This window comes from Pogona vitticeps, chromosome 4 (genome assembly GCF_051106095.1).
Source record: "Pogona vitticeps strain Pit_001003342236 chromosome 4, PviZW2.1, whole genome shotgun sequence".
Taxonomy (NCBI): domain Eukaryota; kingdom Metazoa; phylum Chordata; class Lepidosauria; order Squamata; family Agamidae; genus Pogona; species Pogona vitticeps.
In genome coordinates this window covers 175,441,286-175,465,664 of record NC_135786.1, presented here as the reverse complement: position 1 = coordinate 175,465,664, position 24,379 = coordinate 175,441,286, and the positions used below count along the sequence as shown (strand labels likewise).

The following is a 24,379-nucleotide window of genomic DNA, read 5'->3' as shown; positions in this document are numbered from 1 at the left end:
TTTCTTCAGGTGGCAATTTTGTTTCTGAAGGTAATCTTATTAGACACATTGTGCTAAAAACTTTTCAAGACATCAGAATCCTAATTTGCAATAATGAAACAGTTGGTCAATTGTATATAAATAAGTAGCAGTCATTATTTGTCTAAATCTTATTAACATTTAATCAAACAAAGCATTTTAACCACTTAAGAAAACCGTCCTTGCATCTCTTCATTAAGTAAGAATGTCTCTTTCAGAATAATAATGTTACTAGCCTGTTAGGTGAAATTTATTCCTTAATAATTGCTAACAGAAATACTAATAATTCTAGTCACAAACTCTCAGAAGCAAAATCTAACTTTACTACTAGACATCAGCTGGTCCCCAGTGTCAATACAGTGGTGCCTCGACTTACGAACGTCCCTACTTATGAACATTTCGACCTACGAACAGCTCCAGTCACAACATTTTGCTTTGACTTGTGAACCGAGCTTCCACTTACGATTCAGATTTCTAACTGTAGGTGGTAACGAAGCTGCTTTCTACTGTAGCTCTTTCACTTTCGGCAGTTAGAGAGTGTGTCACCATCATTGGAGGCTTTGGAGAGCCTCCTGCTTCGGAGAGAGAGAATTGGCTTCGGGGAGAGAAAGAGAGTGAGTGTGTGTTTTTCAGTGCATTCCTATGGCAAATGGTGCTTCAACTTACGAACATTTCGACTTACGAACACCATTCCAATATGGATTATGTTTGTAAGTCGAGGCACCACTGTATAAGGAGAAAAGGATAGGGAGGCAAACAGATAGATAGAAACACCTACTCTTCTAGTGTGTTACAAATGGGCTTCTCCTGTGTTCCATTTTTAGTTATTTTTCTCTGTCAAAATTATAGAGCAGAATGAGCAAGTTCTTCAAGATGAAGATCTGTAATGCCATCAATATCCTTCCTTTGCTACACTACCTTTTTGGTTTATCACCAAAGTGTTACAGCTGTAACAACTGACACAACCACACACAAAACAGGCTTTTTTCTCTGCTCCTCTGCACATATTGCCATGCATGAAATTTCATCAGTCTTATGTTATCTCTAAAATGAGCAGGTTTATTTTAGGATGAGCTTTCATGAAGTCCAACCACCTTGACTAAACACTTCTGAGGGTTTGCAATCCCCCAAAGGCATCCTAAAATAAATCTCTTTATCTGAAAGATGATTCAAGGTGTTTTATTGTTTCGCTGGAACAGAGCAATTTGTCTTTTTGAAAAATCTGTTTGAAAATTCTGCCATCAGAAAATTACACCAATTAGAAAATCCCAGTAATACCATATCAGAGCAGAAACATGTTTCCAACAGGCTGCTAACCAGAACAATTCTTCTCTAAAATAAGGTTTTATGATGTGAGCTTTGTGATGTGATAAAGATCAAACTAGGTAGCAGCAGAGGTGTCAAGGGTTAAGATTTTTTTACGTATAGATTGTTAAAATAGTAAAGGGAATTGTAGAAAAAAAATACAACCCAGAAAATGTACGTTGTGCTTTAAAAATGAGGTTTGAACAGATGTTTACTAACAGTCGCTCAGGGCAATCAACCAGCCATCCAACCAAGTCTGAAAGCAAGGTCAATGTAAAATTACATTGCCTTTCAAAACAAAGCAAAAATACCCTCTTTCGCACTGAACACCTGAACATGAAGGTCAAAAACTGATAAGAAAACAGAAACAAATGAGAGGGGGGGAAACCCTGAGAGGACTAAAATATGGATAGAGCAAATTGGGACCTGATCATATTAGTTTACCATTGCTTTATACTCATGGTATTTTGCCTACCCAGTAAAATATTACCCTAGAAACTTACTATTTCTGCAGGTGCAGGGAACCATTTAGTCAAATAAAGCAGCAATTTGCTAGTCTCATGTTTTAAAAGGGTGGTAACTTTGCCACCCTAGTAAAAGCAATCACAATTTCTATTTAAAAAAATATTCTGATGGTATCGGCAACTTGCTACACCTGCAAGATTCAGTTGTTTATAGTTGCAGAGAAAAATTATAGATAGATAGATAGATAGATAGATAGATAGATAGATAGATAGATAGATAGATAGATAGATAGATAGATAGATAGATAGATAGATAGATAGATAGATAGATAGATAGATAGATAGATAGATAGATAGATAGATAGATAGATAGATAGATAGATAGATAGATAGATAGATAGATAGATAGATAGATAGATAGATGAAAGTATTGGCCTGCAACTTAAGTTTAGTTTTCATATACAGTATTTGTAATCATAATTTTTCTCATAGCTGTAAGAATGTTTTCAGTACATTTTGAATTGATACTTTTTGAATTTCATTTTGTGCACATGGAACAGAGAAGCAATGTAGATGAATAAAGCTGTACAAATAGACAAGCTGATGCTGGCTGGAATCATTCTGACAATGGAGAAACTTATTTTACCTTGATATCCAGATGAATTTTGATAGAAATGGAAACAGATATCTGGTACACACTGAATTTAGCCCTAAATGGGATAAATCCCACATGTGATGAACACAAGCTTCTGGTTCTTCCTAAAGGTCTATAAAAGTCTATAGAGATCTCAGGAAGTTGTTCAGAAATCAGACTTTCTGACCTGGAAGGAAAACACTGGGAGACTTCATTAAGTTTCAAAGCCTTCATGTGGCATACAGATTACATGTTGTCAAAGTATGCTGAAATTTTTTGAACTATTTTATGAGTGGAGATGGAAGGAACAACAAATGTAATGACCCACTGTAATTCCTATTATGAAAAGCATACGCTCAATCAAAAGAGAGGCCTGTTGTTCCCACTGTTGTGTAACTGCCATGTCAAAGAACCTGTTTCATTATTATAGACTCCAAAACAGTAATGAAATCTGCTGTAGTAATTTTAGTTGCATCACCATTTAAATGCAGCTAGACAATGATTGAAATATTCTGTCTGTGGGGACAGGGAATGCTGGGACAATCAAAAGAAAGCAAGGCAATTAAAAAAAATAGCCATGACTTTACAATCAGTAATGGTATTAATAAAGTAATCTCAGAATACTACAGCACCTCCTACCTCTTTAAATAAATATTTAAAAATTGGAATGCCAGCACCCTGTGCCCAAGTGGTCTAGGGCAGTGGTTCTTAACCTTTGTTACTCAGATATCTTTGAACTGCAACTACCAGAAACCCCAACCAGCACAGTTGGTGAAGGCTTCTGGGAGTTGCAGTCCAAAACTCCTGAGTAACCCAAGGTTAAGAACCAGTGGTCTAGGGGATTCAGGTGGATGCCATTTCAAAGAAGTGACCTTGCTTATTGCACAGACTGAACCTTTGACCTCTCTTGCTGACTTCACCACTGACGCCCTCTATATGCCAGCTGTAGTTACTATGGCTTATCTCTGATGCTCCCCTTCACGGATTGCTGCCTTGTCGTGGTGAAGGGGATTGAGTAATTTCCTCACTACAGCAGGCCTCCCCTTTGCCAAAGGATGGCTAATTTAAATTTTCAATCAATAAAGTGTGGCCAGTGTTTTAACCCATATTATCTGTCTCTTGTCTTTATTCCAGGGTTGGAAGGCAAAGACCCTGATGTTGGGAAAGTGTGAAGAGGAGAAGGGGACAACAGAGGGCGAGATGGTTGGACAGTGTCATCAAAGCTACCAACATGAATTTGACCCAACTCCAGGAGACAGTGGAAGGCAGGAGGGCCTGGCATGCTCTGGTCGGACACAATGACTAAACAACAAACAACAATCTCTGATGCTTCAGACCCTATCCGTGTGCTACAATGAATTTGTTAGCATGGGAGATCCTATAGACCCTTGGTTTTGCTGTGACAGACCAACATAGCTACCCTTTTAGAAGATATACCAGTATGGACTGGTGGGCTAACAGGAAAGCAATAATGCCATCATGTGGAATAGTTTATTTCTCCCTATTTGAATCGAACAAGTGGTGCCTTTTGATGTATGTTTCAAGAATCTCGTGTCTCATATACCTTGATTTGTACATTCAAAATTCATAATGGAGAGTGGCTGTATTCCTGGAGCCATGTGGGACAAATGACCTACAGTCAGTTTGACATCACCTTTATCAGTAGCAGAAACACTGAGTGTAATTTCAATAGAATCAAGTACTGTATATTACTTCGACATAGTAGCAGAATTTTTATTATATTTTATTTTATTATTAAACAGATGCTGTTAGCAATAATTGATACACATTTTTAAAACTGTCTGCATTGTATTCATTAGCATACCACCTCTTTATCCCTTAAAAAGCTTGTGTCTCATGTTTAATGGGCTACCACATCAAGTAAAACTGGAGCCATGTTTCCCTAATTTTATCTTCCCTTGTGAAAAAGCATATTGAGTTTTATGTACCCCTGTAACTAGTGTTCAGTGAGATGTTGGTTAACCAAATCATAAAATTCAACATTTTTCTCCATGGATGTAGGAATATATAAAACTAAATTACATTTCAGTCTAATATGTTGAAGTTTATGCAGTGTCACTTATAAGAATTAAAGGATCTATCAAAAGAAAATCTTAGAAATTTGATCAAAGTCATCATACTCTTTAATCTTTATGATCTCTCAATTTCAAATATGGCTTCATCTATCATCTTGCAGCCAATAACTGCACACACAAGGCAGAAAACCAGAATTTTTATAGGTAATAGAATTTGCCATTTCTTTATTATGGTAAAAAGTAGTTCCAGTTTAATTTCTATGTGAAGGAAAGCTTGGGATATAGTATTCATGCTGTCTAACAATATAAGAAAGAATAACAAAAGTGATTAAATAGAAAATGCTAGGTGGAACTGCATTCTTTTTCTCATTTTCATATAAACCTCTAAATAAAAACATAGCACAAACATAAGTAAACTCCACCTCTGTGGTGAAACATGAGGCACAGAAAAAAATATCCTGAGAAACTGGATCTATCACTTACACCTCTGGAGATCCTTTTCCTTTTTCATCTCCAAACTAATCTTCAACAGAAGGTAATTATCAATTTCCATTTTAGAGATGGTGAAATAAGCCTGAAAGGTTATTTGGTTAGTAAGACGGTAGAGGTTTCATCATTCTTACACAATGGGCAACTGAAAAGGGGAAAAAATTCTCCTCCATCTGGGATTTAGAGATCCCTAATGCCTCTTCACTTAATTGCCAACATTGACAGCTGAACCCAAGTTATCCTGACTTGCAGCTGTACCTAGACTCATGGTTTTCAAACATCTGTTTGAGATGGCGGTCTCAGTGGTTACTAGATGTTTTTGGACTGAAATTGCTAGAAGCCTTCATCACTTTCTTTGCTGACCAGAATTTCTGGAAGTTGTAGTCCAAGAACATCCAGGGAACCCAATTTGAGAACCATTGTATTAGACTACCAAGGCAGCCATGTTTATAGCATGTTGAAGACTCTGCCTGATTAATCTTTGGTATGTTCCTGTTAACAGTGCATCTCTTTTTCCAGATCTCCATCTTTCTCATGTCATTGGACTGGTGTCCTGTATATTTTTAATGAATAGGTGGACTAATTATGCAAATTATGGACAGTGGTAGTTAGTGTCCTTGATGATTAGTGAAGTGGAATGCACAGCAACAAATAATGAGCAGATACAGGGTGAAGTGGGTATTCAAACAGAGAGAGAGCGAGAGAGAGCGAGAGCGAGAGAGCAAGATGCATAAGAGGGAAGTCATTCTCACATATATGCAGAGGATCTCTGCCTATTACAAGAAGTGGGCTAGCAAGTAGGAGAATCTCAAAATGAAGCATTGTATACATTAGTAAGTGGAGGTGGGAGATATTTAGAGAGAAAGGTCACAGATACAAGCTAAAAAGGCAGGTTTTTTTTTAAAGTTTTTTAAAGGTTTACTTTAAAGAAAGTAATGATTTCTGATTTCTTTGCTGCAGTCTCCATTTGGATTGATGATTTAACCAAGGTATACATAATATCTAACTATCTCAATATCTTCACTGCCAACATTAAATTAATGTCGTTCTTCTACAGTCATGGTTTTTATCTTTTTAATGTTCAAATGCAATCCTGCTTTGGCACTGTCTTCTTTTGCTTTTGTCATTGGAGGACAGTGCTGCTTTCTGCCTGTAAGATGGTGTCATCTGTATGTCTTAAACTATTGATGTTTCTTCTTCACTCCTCCTTCATCAGAATCAAGTCTGGCTTTCCATATCATATGTTCTGCATACAGACAGAATAGATAAGGGGGATAAAATGCACTCTTGTCTGGCACCTTTGCTTATAGGAAACCATTCTTTTACTTCTGCTTCTCATCTGTTCTTTATACTTTTGAGTGTTTCTCCCATCATCCATCTAGGTTTTTCTTTTCTATTTACTGTAGGAATTGATTTTTTGCATTCTTCCCTAATAACAACTTTGGCTTCAATCCACAGTTCTTCTGGTTCATGGTTAATTGCGTTTAGTAATGAAAATTTGTTCATTATATGGACTTTAAATTCATCAAGAAAGTTGTAGATTAACAGTTTGTTATCAATACCACAATTGGTTACTGGTCTCGTTTTGGCTGAGAGAATACAGTTCTCTATCTCCTGCTTCCAATTATATAGTCTGTGGTTTCTGTATTGACCATCAAATAATATCCATGTGTACAACTGTCTGTTTGGTTGTTTGACGTATGTATTTGCAATGGGATCCTCTAGCACTGGGTGTGAGACTCGGGGCAAGAGTGTAAAGACTCTCGCCAGAGTGTCGTCCTTCCTCAAAAGAGAGCAGGAGGCGCAGACAAACCCGCCTATACTGCCCATCAAAACCAAACAGCAGGCAATTGACACCCGGGAGTTGGAGTGGGAAATTTTGAAAATGACAGTGGCCACACAAACAGGAAGTGAATCGGCGGGAAGAGAGGAAAGGAGCAGGCACGCCATGGAGGCAGAAATGTTACATATAAAAGGACATGTTGACCAGATACGGGGGGGGGGGGGGCTGGGAGATGATATGGGTAGAGGACCCATAGACCGGTAAATGGGAAATGATGCGGTCCCTCGGGAGGAGGCAGACTACCAGAGAAGAAGGGGCCTGCCGTAACGTCCCTCCTATTGGAGAGAGTCTGAGGTCCGGGAGTGGCGCAGATGTCTCAGAGGGGAGAAAGAAGCCATATCCAGGGAAGAGAGAGAGAGAGAGAGACCTTGGGACGAGTTGAGTAACAACCCCTTTGTTAAAGACGTTTGAATGCCCTCGCTGGACCCATTGGTGAAGAGAGAAATTATAGAAGATGAGGTTGCGCAAAAAGATTTATTGTTACATATTCCAATAAAGACGAGTTATGATTTTACAACAGGCCTGTCTCCAGAGTCTTGGTTGGATATCGGGGAGGCAAAATACGAACCCTCACACTGGGTAATTCTGTGAGGAAAGTTGCTGTTGGAATTTGTGTGTAGTTTTATATATACTTAAACATCCTTTTTTCAAAGCCTGGAAATTCAGTTCTTTAAAACAACCTGTGGCATTTCGAATTGCAGATACAGAAGCACAATATCCCACAACTGGAGGATTTTGAAGAATTGAATCCCACAATGCTATTCTGACAATATCAGGAGGTTAAACATTTTCCTATCCTTTGGGCAATAGGGAGACTACAGTATATACCTTTAGTTTCTAAGAGCCATTATCGAAAAAGTATCTTTTACCTTTTCCATTTACTTTTCACTTTTCATCACACAGAATGCTTTTATCTGAACCTTGCTGTTTCTTGAAGCAATAATGGATTGTTTTGATTACCATCAACTTCACTAAAGGTACTTTACACTGTTTTGTCTACCCACTTTAAGTAAACTCCAAATTGGTCCCTGCTGCACCAACATGGATGTTTGCATGAGAACAAAAGCTTTTTATTTATGTGGTAAAAACAAGAGAGTCCTGTGATGCTTCAAAGACTTGTGGCCCAAGCCTTTAAAGATGAGAACCTGATGTACCAGATGTATGAAAGGGACAAAGAATATAGTAGAAATATATTTAAAATACTTTGTCCCGTTGAGGGTAGAATAAATTCTAAAAATAGAAAATCCATGTAAGGAGCAAGAAAGGCTGGTTCCTTATCTACCAGGGACGTTTTTTACACCATTTCATGGGAAGCAGGTGGTACCTCACAGCCTCTCCCATTTGGAGGAGACACTTGCCCAGCAGGCCGAGGCAAAGAGGCAGTTGTGGGGAAATCCCCAGGGAACCCACAGGCAGTCCCGAAACCAGCAAAATCAGGGAGCTGGACAGGGGACATATTGGATTTGCCTTCAGTGTGGAAGAGGTTGCCATTCTTGAAATGGCCTTCTCAGCCACACTAGATGCTGTTTCAAGACCTCTATTCAGAGCACATTACCATAGTCTCTCAAGACTGAAGGATTCCTATATGGGGGAGGTGGAAGACAGAGTGACTTTGGTCTCCTCTTCACACTACACAGCTACCTAAGGCTATTAACAAGAAAAAAAAAACATGGACCCTATGCTTAGGCTATCTGCTTCAATTGAGCATAGGATCCATGTCTAAGAAGAGAAGTTCTTTCCTTGGACTACTGCTGGGACATATATGAGAGAATCCTCCTACCAAGGGCTCCAACCAGCACTGTTCCACTATGTCCCATTCACTCTCCCTGTCTTTTTTATTGTTAGGGACTGTGATTGCTCACCTTTCAACGATGCCAGCAAGAAAATCACAAGCTATACAGGTAATGCAAAAGTTCTGAAGTGGAAACAGAAATTAGAACTGTGATTAACCTGATGATGCTTTTTTGGGGGTGGCTAAATTCAACTTAGTTCACACCAAAGTAGTAGCATGTCTTTGCATGACAGGGGATAGGGATGGGAGAGATAAGGACTTCCTTGAGTTTTGTAAGCTGTCTTTTACTCGCTCTGACCTTTGTCAATCTTTCTTCACCCTTGACTGATATTCTTTTGAATTGCTGATGTCACTTCCTTCCTTCTACCCCATCCCAGAGAGGATACAGGAGATACCTTGCCTTTATTGTTTAAAGGTGAGGGACGAGCTAAGGTTCCATGTAACTCTACCTTACTTAAGGAATCCTCTTTCCCATTTCAATGTGCTTCTCCAACAAACACAAGCTTTCTTTTATTTCTTAAACAGTGTGGGTGTGATTTCTTTCCAGAGAGGGAACTGTACTGCACTAACCATTCCAACCCACAAGTTAATTTAGTTGTTGGTGGCTAAGACTTGCTCTATTAATGGTACTGAGAACAGCTCATCAGCCTCAGGACATGGTAGCCAATGTTTAAGTTTCAAATAGTTATGGATGGCCAATTTCCATCATCATCCCTCCCCATTGACTAAATTGGCTGAATGAGATGGGATTTACAATCCAAAAATATCTGAGGCCACATATTATCCAAAATGGTTTGGAAATGGCTTTCATGAGAGTTTGTTCCTATCTCCTTTGGCTCCTTGCCTTGTCTGACTCAGAATATCCTGGGAGAGCTTGGGAGATAGAAGTAACATCAAATTGCACTTAGTCTGGAAGGAAGAATTCTGAGGGCCATCCAGGAAAACATTTCAATGTTGTGAAAGAAGGATCGAGCAGTAGGCTGTTAATCTGGGAGAAAGAAATGAGAGCAGAAACAAACTGGGAGAATTAGCATAAGGGACCCATTAGATTGTTTTTAGAATTGTTGAGAATGAAACAGGAAATTAAAAAAATAAACATAAGTGTGTCAGAGTTTATTTATTATTTCATTTTTTAAATCTATGTGTTCCTTTTTCATGGATTCTGTTCTCCTATGACTAGAGATGGGCATGAATCAGAAAAAAATGATGATTTGTTTTGATTTGTGATTCATCAAGGCTGATGAATCATGAATAACAAAGTTACAGTTTTTCCTGATGAATCAATGTATCAATTAATTGATTCATTTTTTTCATGTAAAACTCTATTAAATGCCCCCCATGCACCTAGAAACACCAAAATTGCAGAGAAGCTTTCTCTGATGCTCATCTACAAGATCGGCAAGTTTGGTGAAGCTTTGGTTTCAGATATCTGAGTTATACAACCACAAACTGGGTCCCCCAGGAAAGTGGCCTTTAGTAGCTGGCTTGGTAAATCTTTCCCTAACTTGGTGCAACTGTAGAGGAGAATTGGGGGAAGATTCTCTGCAATTTTGGTGTCTCTAGGTGCTTGGGGGACCATTTTATAGCCCAATGAATCAATGAATCAAAAATCACTAAATTCATTGGGCTATAAAATCAATTCATTGATTCATATTCATCAGAGACATTAATTTGTGCTAATAAAAACAGATGAATTCGAAAATTTTTGAATCAATTTGGTGATAACTTTTTTTGTGCCCATCTCTACTCATGACTCATCAAGTTGTATCCAACCTACAAATGAGTGACCTCCAAAATGTCCTGTCCTCAAGAGCCCTGCTCAGCTGTTGCAAACTCAAGTCCATAGCCTCCTTTTTTGAGTCCATCTCATATTAGTCTTTCTCTCTTCTTGGTACAAGAAGAGTTCTTTCAAATTTCCCCAGTATCATTGTCTTTTCCAGCAAGTCATGTCTCTTTACGATGTCCCAAAAGTGTGACAGTCTCAGAGTCATCATTTTTGCTTCTAGAGACAAAGAGTTCAAATTTGAAATCATCTAGGATCTACTTGTTTGTTTTTCCAGCTGTCCCTGGTTTCAGAAAACTCTCCTCCAGCACCATGTTTTGAACTCGGCTTTCTTCATTAGTCAGCTTTCATCTAAAGTAACTGGGATTACAGTGGTGTGGATGATTTTGGCTTTCATCTCCAGTGACATGTCCTTGCCCTTGAGAATCTTTTCTAGCTGCCCATCTGAGTCTCAATCTCTATGGTCTTGGCAGCAGTCTCCATTTGGATTGATGATTGAACCACAATATACAAAATCTTAAACAATTCCAGTTTCTTCATTGTTAACACTGAAGTTCTATAGTTCTTTTTAAACCATGCTTTTTGTCTATTTCATGTTCAACTGCTGTCCTGCTTTGACATTTTCTTCTTTCATTTTCATCAGAAGTTGTTTCAAGCCATTGCTGTTTTCTGCCAGTAAGATGGTGTTATCTGCATATACTAAATTATTCAGATTGGTGTGATATTAATATGCAGAATGGATATTATACATGTAATAGTTATTCTGTTTTTAAAATATTGAAGATTGTGTTACTATATTCAGTCTCTTTTCCTTCTCCTTCCTCTTTCTTTTTTTCTTTTCCTTGGCATAGCAGAATGACTAATACTTCAAGCATTAGTCATTAGCATGCAAGCATTTCTAATTTATATTGCTCTTTGATGTTCTGGCAAGGGAAATATTTTTAAAGGTCACAAGAATGGAGAATACAGCATTTACTTGGGTTTATTGAGAACAGATTCAAAAACTAATAGATGAATGGGGCACACTAATCGACGCTAATATTTAACTCTGAAAGCTACTACTTAATCTAAAGCAGAGGTTATAAATTGCTCCTAAAGATCTAAGTATGATCAATGGCTTCCTATCCTAAGTAGAGATATTTCATATAGGTTAGCTTAAAAATAGGTTGATTAAAAAGCCAGTAAGCCTCAATTTGCATTATCAAAAATTAGCAACTTCAAAGCACCTACCTTGTAAAAATGGCCTGGAGGCTGCTGAACAAAGCCAACTCAGTAGCTGACTTATATCCCCTTTTCTGGAAGGTATCTACATATACCAAATTATGCCACATGCTTGTAAAGTATCCAAGAGTACACACTAGCTGTTTTCCTGAACTGCCTTTGCGAGTTGAACTAGTCATTTAATTCCAAAGACAGAAAGATGGAAAACTGTTTTCACTGTTCCCAACTTGCTCTCCATCTCACAAACAAAAACACTCATCAAACCTGAAAATACTGGCTCTCTGTTCAGAAGCAAATTTATGAAATGTATGCCCAATGTAAAGCTACCTATAATGTGCTCAATATTAGAGAGTTGCACAGTCTCCTCCAACTACTGTATATCTGTGCCCACATAAAGGGCACTGAGATTGTGGCCAACCCTCCCTGTCCTCTTCTGGTGACACTCTTACCCGATCCTTGTCTGGGTCCGTGGCAGTATTTCTGAGTTACTGCTTCTTCAGGAAGACCTCACTCTTGCAAAGGGAGAAGGACAAAAGGAAAGGCCAGATCATGCACTGAATGCTGCAGACAGGGCAGAATGGCACCAGTGGCACTCTGCAGGCAGAACTAGGAACTATAGTTCATTTTTACTTTTATTTATTAGAAGCTCCTTTTTTCAAGCCCCCCAGGAGAAAGCCTTCCAATAGCAGCCACTGGGAAGGTAGTGACTGAGAGACTTTTAAAAGGCAATGTTCACCTTTGATTCTATATTAAAAGAAAAATACCGGGAGCCTGCTATTCTAGACTTTTCATCCTCTCTGTCCATGGATCTAAAATTAGAAAAGGCTAAAAAAAAGTTAATCTGTCAGAAAAAAGGCATGTTGGCCTTTCTTGTTGCCACCAACTCAGGGTCTTCCTTATTTTTCTCCTCTTTCCCCACTTCTAAGTGGAAAATGTTAAGGGTCTCATGGAGGTGCCACTTCATCCTGTTAATGCCTCTGGACTCTTTTCTCTGATCCGTGCTCCACTCAGGAATGTACAAATACCTCCGATTCGGTTGTTTGTCTGAACACACTTTTGTCCAAAGACAGTGTGCTTCCTTGTTGCTGTTACGTCCCATCAAATCACCTCTGACCTATGGCGACCCTATGAATGAATGATCTCCAAAATGCCCTGTCCTCCACAGCCCTGCTCAGCTCTTGTAAACTGTGGCTTTCTTTATTAAGTCAATCCATCTCTTATTTGGTCTTCCCTTCTTCCTGCTGCCTTCATCCGCCCCCCCCCCCCGCATCGTTGTTTTTCTCAGTGAATCTTGCCTTCTCATGATGTGTCTAAAGCATGACATCCTCCGTTTTGTCTTTTTACCTCCAGAGACCATTCAGTCTTGATTTGATCTATCCCTCTCTCATTTGTCTTTTTGGCAGTCTGGAAAGCTCTCCTTCAGCACCACATTTCAAATGAATCAATTTGTTTTTCCTGACAGCTTCTTAAACTATCCATAGTAATTGGAAATACAATGGTATGGATGATCTTGGCCTTGTCCTCCAGTGGCACATCCTTACCCTTGATGATCATTTCTAGTTCTTGCATAGCTGCCCTTCCAATTCTCAGTCTTCTTCTGATTTCTTGGCTGCAGTCTTCATTTGGGTTGATGATTGAACCAAGGAATACAAAAGTGTGTAACAATTTCAATGTCTTCATTGTCAACAGTCAAGTTGTGGTTCCACAGTAACAATTTTTATCCCCCTGACGTTCAACACATTCATAAACCAGAGGTGTTTTTTTTTAAGAATTGGGTTTTCTTAAACAGTCTACCCATTTTCTTCTTCTTCCTGTAAAGTCAAATGGTCCATTATATTTCCATTGTCTCTTGACCATCAAATAGAACTAGCCAGGCATGTAATGTTATGATCAGGACACAACAGATTAAAACATGTGCTCTGAGAGCATGCCTAGTAACAGATAGGTGGACACATGACTTTCAAGGAGACTGAGTCACTGTAGCAAATCACCCAAGGAATCTCATAATTGCCCTATTATTCTTTCTGGGGTGGATCTGCTTGCTGTTTTCATCTGTGTCTGAACCCTGCTGCTGTTGACTGCCTCCTGCTGTCTCCCATGCCTCATTGGGTTGACTTCACTATCTCTCTTTTTTTGCCCCCATTCCTGTGTGTATATATGTATGTGTGTGTCAGGTTTAGGGAAAGAGGATTTCATACTTTCCTCTCCTTATTCTTGTAATCCTTGTTCTTCTTACCCTTCCTAACAGTTTGTTCAGGCACTGCAGAATTTCATAACCTTCCCTGCCATGTGAGATTGCTTCCTTTGAGTTTATATGTCCCCATTAGATTTGCATTTTTGTGCGTACTTTAATTCTTGTGTGTTCAATAAAATTCTCTTGTTGAATTGTTCTGTGTAAATGGGACAGTGCATTGATGTAAGCAATGGAGGCTCCTGCCAGTCCTTTGACCATTGGGGCAGATGGTGGTCTGAGTAATCAAATCTTTAGAGTAAGATGTATGCATGCACATACACATGCACACAGTAACGACAGATAACTCACAAACTACAATTGACTGGAACTGGCAGTATTTTTCTGTTTCTGGCCCAGGAAACAAACAAAAACACTTTCTTTCTTGCCAGCAGCAATCCTTAAGTTGTGCTTGGAGACTGCCATCAGTTTAGTCACTCACAATGGTTCAAATTGCTAGGTTTTAAATAGCATTGTTTGCCTTGTTCTTCTAAGAAACTCCAACTGTTTGTGTTGTTAGGCATACTAAGCAGAGTGGATTGTACTTATCAAATGCACATCAGCTGAAGCAATATTATACACAAACATATTCTACAATTATTGCTCAAAAACCCTATAGAATATGTGAGGCACAGAAATGCAATGGCTCTACTCTGCTGTGACTTACTCTGCTGAGCAACAGCATTTCAGCCTACATGTAGTCAGACGTGGTGGCGCTGTGGGCTAAACCACAGAAGCCTGTGTTGCAGGGTCAGAAGACCAGCAGTCGTAAGATCGAAGCCACGCGACGGAGTGAGCTCCTGTCACTTTGTCCCAGCTCCTCGCCAACCTAGCAGTTCGAAAGCATGCAAATGCGAGTAGATAAATAAGTACCACCTCAGTGGGAAGGTAAAACGGCATTCCCTAGTCATGCTGGCCACGTGACAACGGAAACTGTCTTCGGACAAGTGCTGGCTCTACGGCTTGAAAAATGGGATGAGCACCGCCCCCAAGAGTCGGACACGACTGGACTAAAACTGTCAAGGGGAACCTTTACCTTCACATGTGTATGTCAAATATCGTCGATTTGACTTTCAATGAACTTTGCAGTTTTAAGCATACTTTTTAGGGAATTAACATCACTGAAGTGAAATGTGCTAAATGCCATCACGAAGACATTTCAGCCTGAAATTTGGCACACATATGGAGATAAACTTTATTTTTCCTTTGAAGCCGCAGCTTGAGGAGTACTTCAGTGCTGGTAGCAATACAAGGGAATTAACCCCACAGATCAGTTACTTTTCTATTATTGCAGCTTCCATTTAGTACAATTAGTCATCCCCATCACTCATTTCTTAAATTTTCTCACTTACCTGTAGTGTTCCATATCTCTTAAAATTAATAGTAAATCCTTAGGACTATCTATAGTCATATAAGTAAACATACTGTCTTAAAAGGGAAAGTTAGAGAGGTCTCTTTCTCTTCAAGTTTTTTTAGAGAAATAGATTACCTGTTTGATCCATTTATAGAAATGTAAAGATGCCACACTTTTTGTGATTAATATTAATAGCTTTTCAGTTTCATGCATTCATGAATAGATGACAATTCTAAGAAAGCATAGTTAGCAATGCATTTTAATGGCACAGCTGATGTTTTATTCATATGATACAGACACAGAAGTACCCTTTCTTAACAAATAGAAAACAACTCGATACATTTTTAGCCCTTGTAACTAATCAACCTTCTCAATCACAGCATTATTCTGTTCTATATTTATTGTATTCTCAATAACACACAAGTGCACAGACAAATACAAGCACCCAGATGAATGAGTGCACACATACTTTTAGAGTTGATACTGACCTTGATAAAGGGTATTTATAAAATTAGAAGTGTAGAAAATATTCATTGGGGTTGTCAAAAATATTGATAATTATCAGTCTCACTGGCAAAACATTAACAACTTTTTATATCAAAGATGAAAAAAGCCAAACCAAAGATGTTATGCTATTTTGCCCAAAACTTCACTTGTACAATCGAAAAATTAAGCCGGGGCAGTGTCTGTCATGGACATGACTCATACCTTCCCCTCTTCATAGAGAAGGCTCTTCGAGAGTCATAAAGTAATGCAAATATGGAGATGCCACATATGAGTGAGGAAATCCACTTTATGCCATAACTCTCTATACTGGCATAAACCTTTAAAGTAAGATTTGGAAAGGAAAGTTGTTGCCTCATTTTCTGTGTAGGAATGTAAAAAAAAGACATCTATAAGGCTGTAGCTGGTGGGATAGTCCAGTGCATTACAGCCTTTAGGGGTCTAGATTTCAGTCACACACACACACACACACACACACACACACACAAAAGAGCCAATCTCAGCGCATTCCCAGAAATAGCAATGGTATCACTTCTCAAGTGATGTATATGCCTAAGAGAACATGGAAAAGGCCACTAAGTCAAAATTGACTTTTCAACATGTAACAACAACTATTATTATTATTTCCAGATCCATACTTATAGACACCTTGAACATAATACACCAGACATAGTACTAACAGAATGAAGAAATGTCTGGATCATTGGCATTACAATTCCTGGGGATGCCAGAGTTGACAATAAAGAATTGGAAAAATTAACTAAGTACAGAGACCTGGCTATCGAAACGGCAATATTAGGAACAGCATACATACCACATTTTTCTGTGTATAAGACAACCCAATCTATATGATGACCCCCACCTTTCCAACCCTAAATAAGAAAATTTGATCACTGCTTCCCCCCTCCACTTCCTAAGCTCTGCAAAAGCAGGGTCAAAAAGCTGCGGAAGTGGAGGGGGAAATCACTGATAAAAGGGCTGCAGCTCTTTCATGGCTGCTTTACCCAAAGTAAAGCAGAGATGAAAGGGCTGCAGGATCGCAGCCCTTTGATTGTGCAGCCCTTTCATTGTTATAGTTATAGAAAAAAAAACAAAGGGCCAGTATAAGAAATAACAATTTCAAAATAAATTAAATAGCTGAAAAAATAAACTGCTACATGGGCAACACCTGAGAGATACTGATGGAAAGTATAACCATAATTCAACATGGGCATGGCTAAAACTGGGGACCCTTAAGAAAGAAACTGTAGGTTTAATTTTTGCTACACAAGAACAAGCACTCCAAACCAATGTGATGAAAGCTAAAATTCAAGGAATTAGTGACAACAGAAAATGTTGACAAACTGATCACAAAGTTAGACATGACAGAGTGGCAAAATTAGTGCACCGGTCATCATGCAAAAAATATAACTTGCCAGTCTCCAAAAACCCATGGGAGCATCAGGTAGAGAAGGTGTCAGAAAATGAGGAAGTCAAGATCTTGTGGGATTTTTGGATCTAAACCGATAGACACATTGGACATACTACCAGACATAGTAGTAACAGAATGGAGAAATGTCTGGATCATTGACATTGCAATTAAAGGGGATGCCAGAGCTAAAAATAAAGAATTGGAGAAGCTAAGTACAGAGACCTGGCAATCGAAACATTTCGCCTCTGGAAGAAACACACTTCCCCATAGCATTATTGTCCCCATAGTCATCAAGAAATTTCACACAGTACTATAAGCCATTGCAGATCTCAGAAAGAAGGAAGGAAGGAAGGAAGGAAGGAAGGAAGGAAGGAAGGAAGGAAGGAAGGAAGGAAGGCATGCAACATGACCCTTATAGGAACAGAGCCTACATACCACAGTTGTGAGGGGAAAGAAAAGAAGAGGAAGCAATAAGCAAGTGTACATAACTGGGCATGAGAGAGATATAGTAGTTTCTGTTCACTAGGTCAGTTCAAGCAGATGCACTATAACAAAGCATTTCCCGATCACATAGTCTAAACCACTGGTTCTTAACCTTGGGTTACTCAGGAGTTTTGGACTGCAACTCCCAGAAGCCTTCACCACCAACTGTACTGGCTGGGGTTTCTGGGAGTTGCGGTTCAAAAACATCCGAGTAACAAAGGTTAAGAACCACTGGTCTAAACAGCCTATCAGAGTCCATGTACTGTTCTTGTAGTATTGCTTTTCATCAGTTATTTTGATCATATGTATTATTGCATATGCTCAATTGTTTACTTTGGAATTTTCGACTTAGAACTATACAAGAGTAACTGGTGATGGAGAGAGGCCTACTTTGCACATATACTGTGTGCTGGCTACTCTCCATTTTTGAAAGGCAATAAAGTTTTTTTTAATTGTTATTATTATTACTAAGATTCACTAAGTGTTGTGTTTAGAAACTCCCAGTCAGTGAACAAGACCTGGGCTGAAGAGCCATCTTTCCCCAGTGGTTGTAAATGTTATAGAAAATGTACACCTGACCCCTGCCCAGAGAAAATTAAAAAAAGGAACAAGGGCTACAGACATGTGGTCAAAATTCCCATTTGGAAAGCTGGTGGCCCCACATTTAAAAGGGCCACTTCTCTTTTATTTGGTGTAGATAGGCAGGCAACTCTCCAATGGCTCCTGATAAACAACCCACCGTCAGTCTACCTGCTGGAGGTGAGAGTATCACAGCATGATCCTTTCTATCTGTCTAGTCAGAAGTAAACCCCATCATGCTCAATAGGAGTGCAGGTCAGAATATATATTCCATTGTGGTTGTGTTGAATAGGAAATAATGAGCAAAGAAGTTCCCCAAAGAGCCAATGCTTTGTTTCCCACACCAACACCATTTTCTTCCTCCTGGAATTGTGGCTACAATGTTAAGGTCTACCGTTTCCATAAAATAAATGCTGAGGTGCTGTGTCTCTTAACACAGAGAGTTGCAGCACACATTTGTGTGTATGTTGTTTTGAACAGAGAACAGAAGCTAGAACAAATTATGTCCTGGACTCCAGATGGAGCAGGTCAGTATGCGGCTTCAATGGCACAGCTCAGCTTGATCCAAATCTTTTCTTTATGCCTAATATTTGCATACAGAGCAGGTTGGAGGCATTCCACACGTCTAGGAATTAGGAATTAGGAAGAAACCCAGTCTTCAGTATGCTGGGTTTGTCTTATTGTAATTGTTCAACTGTTTGCTAAAATACTGTTCTTCTTTCACAAAAGGTTTTGAGCTGTAACTTTTGCTTTACTATGGCAAAGGAAATGCAGTTATTCCCAGATTTTGTTAATAATTAATGGAGTCATTAGAAGAAGAAGAAATCCTGCAAATGAATACGTGGAGGGAGGAGAAAATGAAATGTTTTCACTCTGCAAAATATATTATGTTCCATGTTCTAATTAGCACTCTAGTAATTACTTGTGGAACAATTGCATATATGATCAGCAGTAGTGGCAAAATGATACATTAGTGTGTGCAGTATTTTAATCACAGAAATTAACATTTGGCTTGAGGGAAAGTAGTAATTGGCTTGAATATGCTTATCATTGAAGGTCAAGGCAAAATTATACAGACATTGCTTATCTGCCTTGATGTGCAGAGGATGGAGGTGTTAATGAATTCTTTGTTGACTGAAAGAGAACTTTTAAAAGCCAGATCTGCAGTTTCCTGTAAATGTCTGCTGGCTACATATAGAAGAATGCACGCATGCGTGCTCGCGCACACACATACATGCACGCACACGTGCGCGCATGCACGCACGCACACGCACACAGAGGGAGGGAATAGAACTGAGATTCAAAAGAAAACTACTACAATGGACAGCATGAACATAATGCCAAAATTCTGTTTGAGTAAATTTACATGGCATCATTTCCCACTAGTAAAATGTAATTTAAATTAATTAAATGATCCCTATTCTCCTTATTCTAGTTTCTGAGACTCCCAGGGTTCCCACTCTTTTGCCCTGGGGAAGCCTCTGGGAGTCTCAGGAATGGGGTGGGGGGAAGCCTTTGATCAACAAAAATCATTGTCAGTTTACCAGGGATGGCATCAGGACTGTTAGTAGTGATTCAGTGGCAAATGTTGGTAATTAATACCCTCATTAATTTAAATTAAGTTTTACTGGCAACCTGGTACTGAACAACGCAGGAGATCATATACCAAGCATTCTAATAGTCTTTAAAGAAACATTCTCCCTGACAAACAGATTCATAAACTAATGAGCCAGAATGCAAAGTCTTTTTAAAAAGCAAGGGAAAAAGACAAATTCTTTTAAAACCATCTTTGAGTATTATATATACATTTATATAGGATAATTCCTTCTAATTCTAGTGAATAATGCTGTTGCCCATCTTTGAGGAAACTAAATTTAAAATAATTTCCAACAGAATCAAGGGAAGGAGCTCTAGAACTTGCAAAAATACATTTTGGGCCATGATCACTAGGGCTCATGCTCTCTGAGGGATTTGGGAGTTGTGAACCAAAAGAGGAATGTTTACACACTCAGCTCCAGTTAAACTGGAAACTAAGACAGTTAGTAGGTGACAACAATATAGTATGTGCATAAATGACATGCATGAACTGGCATATATATGTCATACAGTGAGAAACTAAGGTAGTTGTTCATTTTATGTTTATTTTCACTGCTAGAAACCACCCAGAGTAGTGGCTTGCCACTAGGTGGTATGGTATGGAAATAAATTAACTAACAAATATAACAAACAAATATAACTAACAAACATAGTTGCCCAGCTCTGCTGCACAAGAGAAACAATGTAATTGTCAGCAGCAGATTGTTAGTGATTAAAGACTTCCTTTCCCAGTTTTGGATTCTATGCAGTTTGCATGCAATGAGACAAAGTTGCATGTGTCCTGCACTTAAAAAACGAAGTATTTCATCAGTGGCAACCTCCCACTGATTATGATGCCATCCCTATTGTGCAGGTAGACTGCAACCAAAAGGATCTTGGCCCATGCATAATAACAAGAATATGTCCCTGTACTGCTGTAGCAACTGACAATGTTGACATTTTGGCTTGTCTCTGAGACTATGTTTTAATTTGCAAGAAGTCATGATTTTTAAACTAATGGATTAAAAGCTGGTATTCTATGGCTGTCACTTATAGCACTGATTAGTATGAGACCACTTTACTTTGGCACACACTTCAATTTTCTGATATTATCCTTAACACGTCAAAGCTTCTTCAAATTTAGAGAGAAATAATTATGTTCAAATTTGAATACTTATGGTATGAATAGATGTGCACTGTTGAAGATTTTTGTGTAGCAATTTTGCTCTGCGTGACACATGTGCCAGCTGATGCATGTCATTTATGCACATTGTGTCATAAAGTAAGATTGGATAACAGAGCAAACAGGTCTTCAACTAGTGCGGAAACAAAACAAAGTATAAGACTGGCACCAGGCAAGCCCATTTGGAAAAAAAATATAACACAACAATATGCCACTAGTACAAAGATCCTCTCCCTAGCCTCATCTTATTTGGTGGAGATGCCTAGGTTAATAGCTCTGAAGATTATTTTAGGATCTGGAAGCCATAAAAGTTATAATGGATAAAAGCTATACAGTAGTGTAAAGTGATCATATCCCCCAATTGTGGTTTAAAATCTGAGGTGCACTGCTGTACACAGGAGTTGCGATCTCAAAGCAGGTAGGACAGTAACCATGATGGAGACGTAGTGACATGCCTTAAGTCCTGTCCTTAGATTCCTGCAGGATGTCACTGTGACTGCTGTGAATTCAGAACAAAGTCTGGTCATGCTTGTAAGCACATTTGGTTGAACGTGCATAGCATGCTTCTGTAATCGGATGATCTTATCTGGGCTTCTAATCGTGGGTGCATAAAAGCATGTCAAGCTGAATACACATAAACTCCTACTTCACTTTAGTATTCCTAGGTAATGAATCAAGTTAAAGAAAATAATAATTAATACAATATGGGCTGAAATCCAGACATATTGCCTGCCCAATCTACTCGCTTTGCAATACTTATATCTTCCCAATAGATTATTTCAGTTTTAGTTTAGCACCTTGAACCCAATATCAAATTGCTCAGAAGTCCTACTGGGTTCAGAAGGATTTGCGACCTGTTAAGTGTGCTGAGGGTTACAGCTGCAGAATTTGTAATGTCATGACTTTGTGGATTTAGTTGTTGCTGTATTTGGGTCCTCTTGATGAGAAAGATGGGGTATGAATATTTTAAATAAAATAAATAAATAAATAAATATTTGGGTGCTGCCAATACCCTTTGCTTTTAAAATATTTTTATTTATTATTTATTTAAAATATTTTACCCCACCTTTCTCCTTAAAAGGCCCCAGGGCAGATCCCTTAATAAAATAAATCATGATCATCATCATTATCATAATAAAATATCTTATTTATATTATTTATGTATTAAAATATTTTTACCCCACCTTTCCCCTTAAAAGGACATATTTTCAACTTGTATTTCAACTTGTTGCAGAACTTAATGCCTTTGGAACTGGATCCAATTCTTGCCATCAGTCAAGTGACTAAGAAGCTCTCTCTCTGTTTTAAATGTAAATTCATAATTCAGTAAGGAAAGAACAATAGGGGGTGGGGTGGGAGGAAGAATGCCAAGATATATATTTCCACTAATTATTTTGCTTTAAACTACCATGTGTTTGACACTCCATATAACAATACAGTATTAACTAGGCAGCAACATGGAAGTACTGCAAGTAAATCAAAGAAAAAAGCAAACATTGTCCAAGGTCTAATAGTGTTGCAGGTTGTATCATATCAATGATGTTCTACCTGACACCGAGGGTCTTTATAAAAACAGAATTACATCAGATGGGAGGAATACAGCTTATTTTCTTGTTTACTCCACCAAAGATGGTCTTACAGTTAAATATTCCCATGTATCAAGACATGTGATAACCGCTGTGCCACCAGATTTGCTTCCCCCAACAAGATTTTGTCCAATAGGCTATCTTGGCCTGCAAGTAGGGGAAGACATTTCTTTTCCGATGGCGTCTTCCTTAGTGAAACTGTCTAGGAGAGGTTTTGAAACGAAATGGTTTGCTTTGTTGAGTCTAAATCTGTTTTAGAAATGCTTCACCTAACACTCTTAATATGTTATTAATTCATTTAATATTTGTATAATTCACAGTTTTTAGCTTTAATGTTGCATTTTAGTGATGTAAGCCACCTTGGGTCCTTTAAATATTTTAAATAAAGCAAATAAAAGTATTACGTCTTTTTATACCTCTCACATTTACAGAAATTACAGCTGACTACTTTTTATATTAAAAGAGAATTGCACACTCAGATACTCCTGATTTGGTTTCATACATTTTAACATGTTAAGTTGTGTATTGTTATAAGTGGCAAGCATTTTCATATTATATTATTACAATGCTGAGTATATCCCAGCTTATAAAATCACACAGTGGACATAAATGTTGCATGAATCAGGTCTTGAATATATGTTTGTAACCTACATCATGTATAAAACAGGCACTTCTACTTCATATAATTAATCTGTATGATTTCTTGGGCCTGGAAGGGCAGCAATGAAGGAACTAGAAACAATTCTTAGTGTATAAGGATGGGCTGCTGGAAACCAAGGCCAAGATCATCCATACTATAATATTTCTGATTATGGATGTGAGGGTTGGACAAGAAAGCTGAAAAGAATATTGTCCTATTAAAAATGTGGCATTGGAGGAAGTGGGTTCTAGACCAAATCAAGCCTAAAATGACCGAAGTATGGCTATTGTACCCAACTTGCTGGGGGGGGGGGGCAATGTGTAGCCTGCATCATTAACTTGCAACCCCCCCCCCGAGAGTGCTTTAAGGGCTATGGGGAGGTATAAACAGCACACTTTGCTTTTGCTTTATTGTAGTTGGTCATATCATAACCGGATCAAACTGTGACAGTTCTGCTGAAGCAGGAGTATCAGAGTGCATTGGCTGAATACATGGCGTCAAAGGAGAATAATTCTGCAGCAACAGAAGGAACCAGCAGAAGGGCCTGCACAGAGGATATAAAAGGTCACTGTAGATATCCACATGTGTATCAAAATGACTACTGATCAGAACTGTTTAAACTGGAAGTGCTGATGAAATTGTAAGTGAAGCATGGAACTAGTGGAAGCAGCACTGGTAATGAAAACAGTACAATACCCAGCAACTCAGGTACTATAACATGTAGTATCACACCATACCTCAGTATGATATTATGCAGATTTGGAATACAGATGGAGAGCTACAAATTCCAGCAAAAGGTCTTTTTTTATATTGGCAATTTCAGTGAACGACATTCAGTTTTTCAGGAACATTGTCTAATGGATACGAAACTAAGTGCAGTCATACAAATGTCAGGTTCATTGACAAGCTGCTTCAGTAAGTAGGGTGAACATACTCTCAGGAAATGTAGTTATGATTGAATTGGTAGTCATGCAATAGTTGCCAATGCTGATCAGCTCATGATGGAACCATATGAAGATATTCTGGAACTGTAATGCTGGTATCATGTGTGTGTCCCTAAGGTGAGTAATCAGTCTAGCAATGGTGCAGAGATTCAGAGTGAAGGCATGATTGAGAGCAAAGAGATTTAAAGTGGCTAGGAAAAAAATTCCCAGACCAAATGAGGATGGCCATATACTGCATAAAACAGCAGCATATCTCTCAATAACAGTTCTCGGAAAATAGCAGACAAAGGCTGATGTCCTGTTTG

General features: G+C 38.6%; 1 long non-coding RNA gene across 1 annotated transcript in view; it reads left to right on the top strand.

The window, feature by feature from the left end:
* LOC144588536 (uncharacterized) overlaps positions 1-16,789 on the top strand; it is a 29,720-nt gene extending 12,931 nt beyond the window's left edge. The window contains exon 2 of the long non-coding RNA XR_013544142.1: positions 3,556-16,789. This is a non-coding gene — a long non-coding RNA (uncharacterized LOC144588536). The remainder of the gene's footprint in view (positions 1-3,555) is intronic.
* The last annotated feature ends 7,590 nt before the right edge of the window (positions 16,790-24,379 follow it).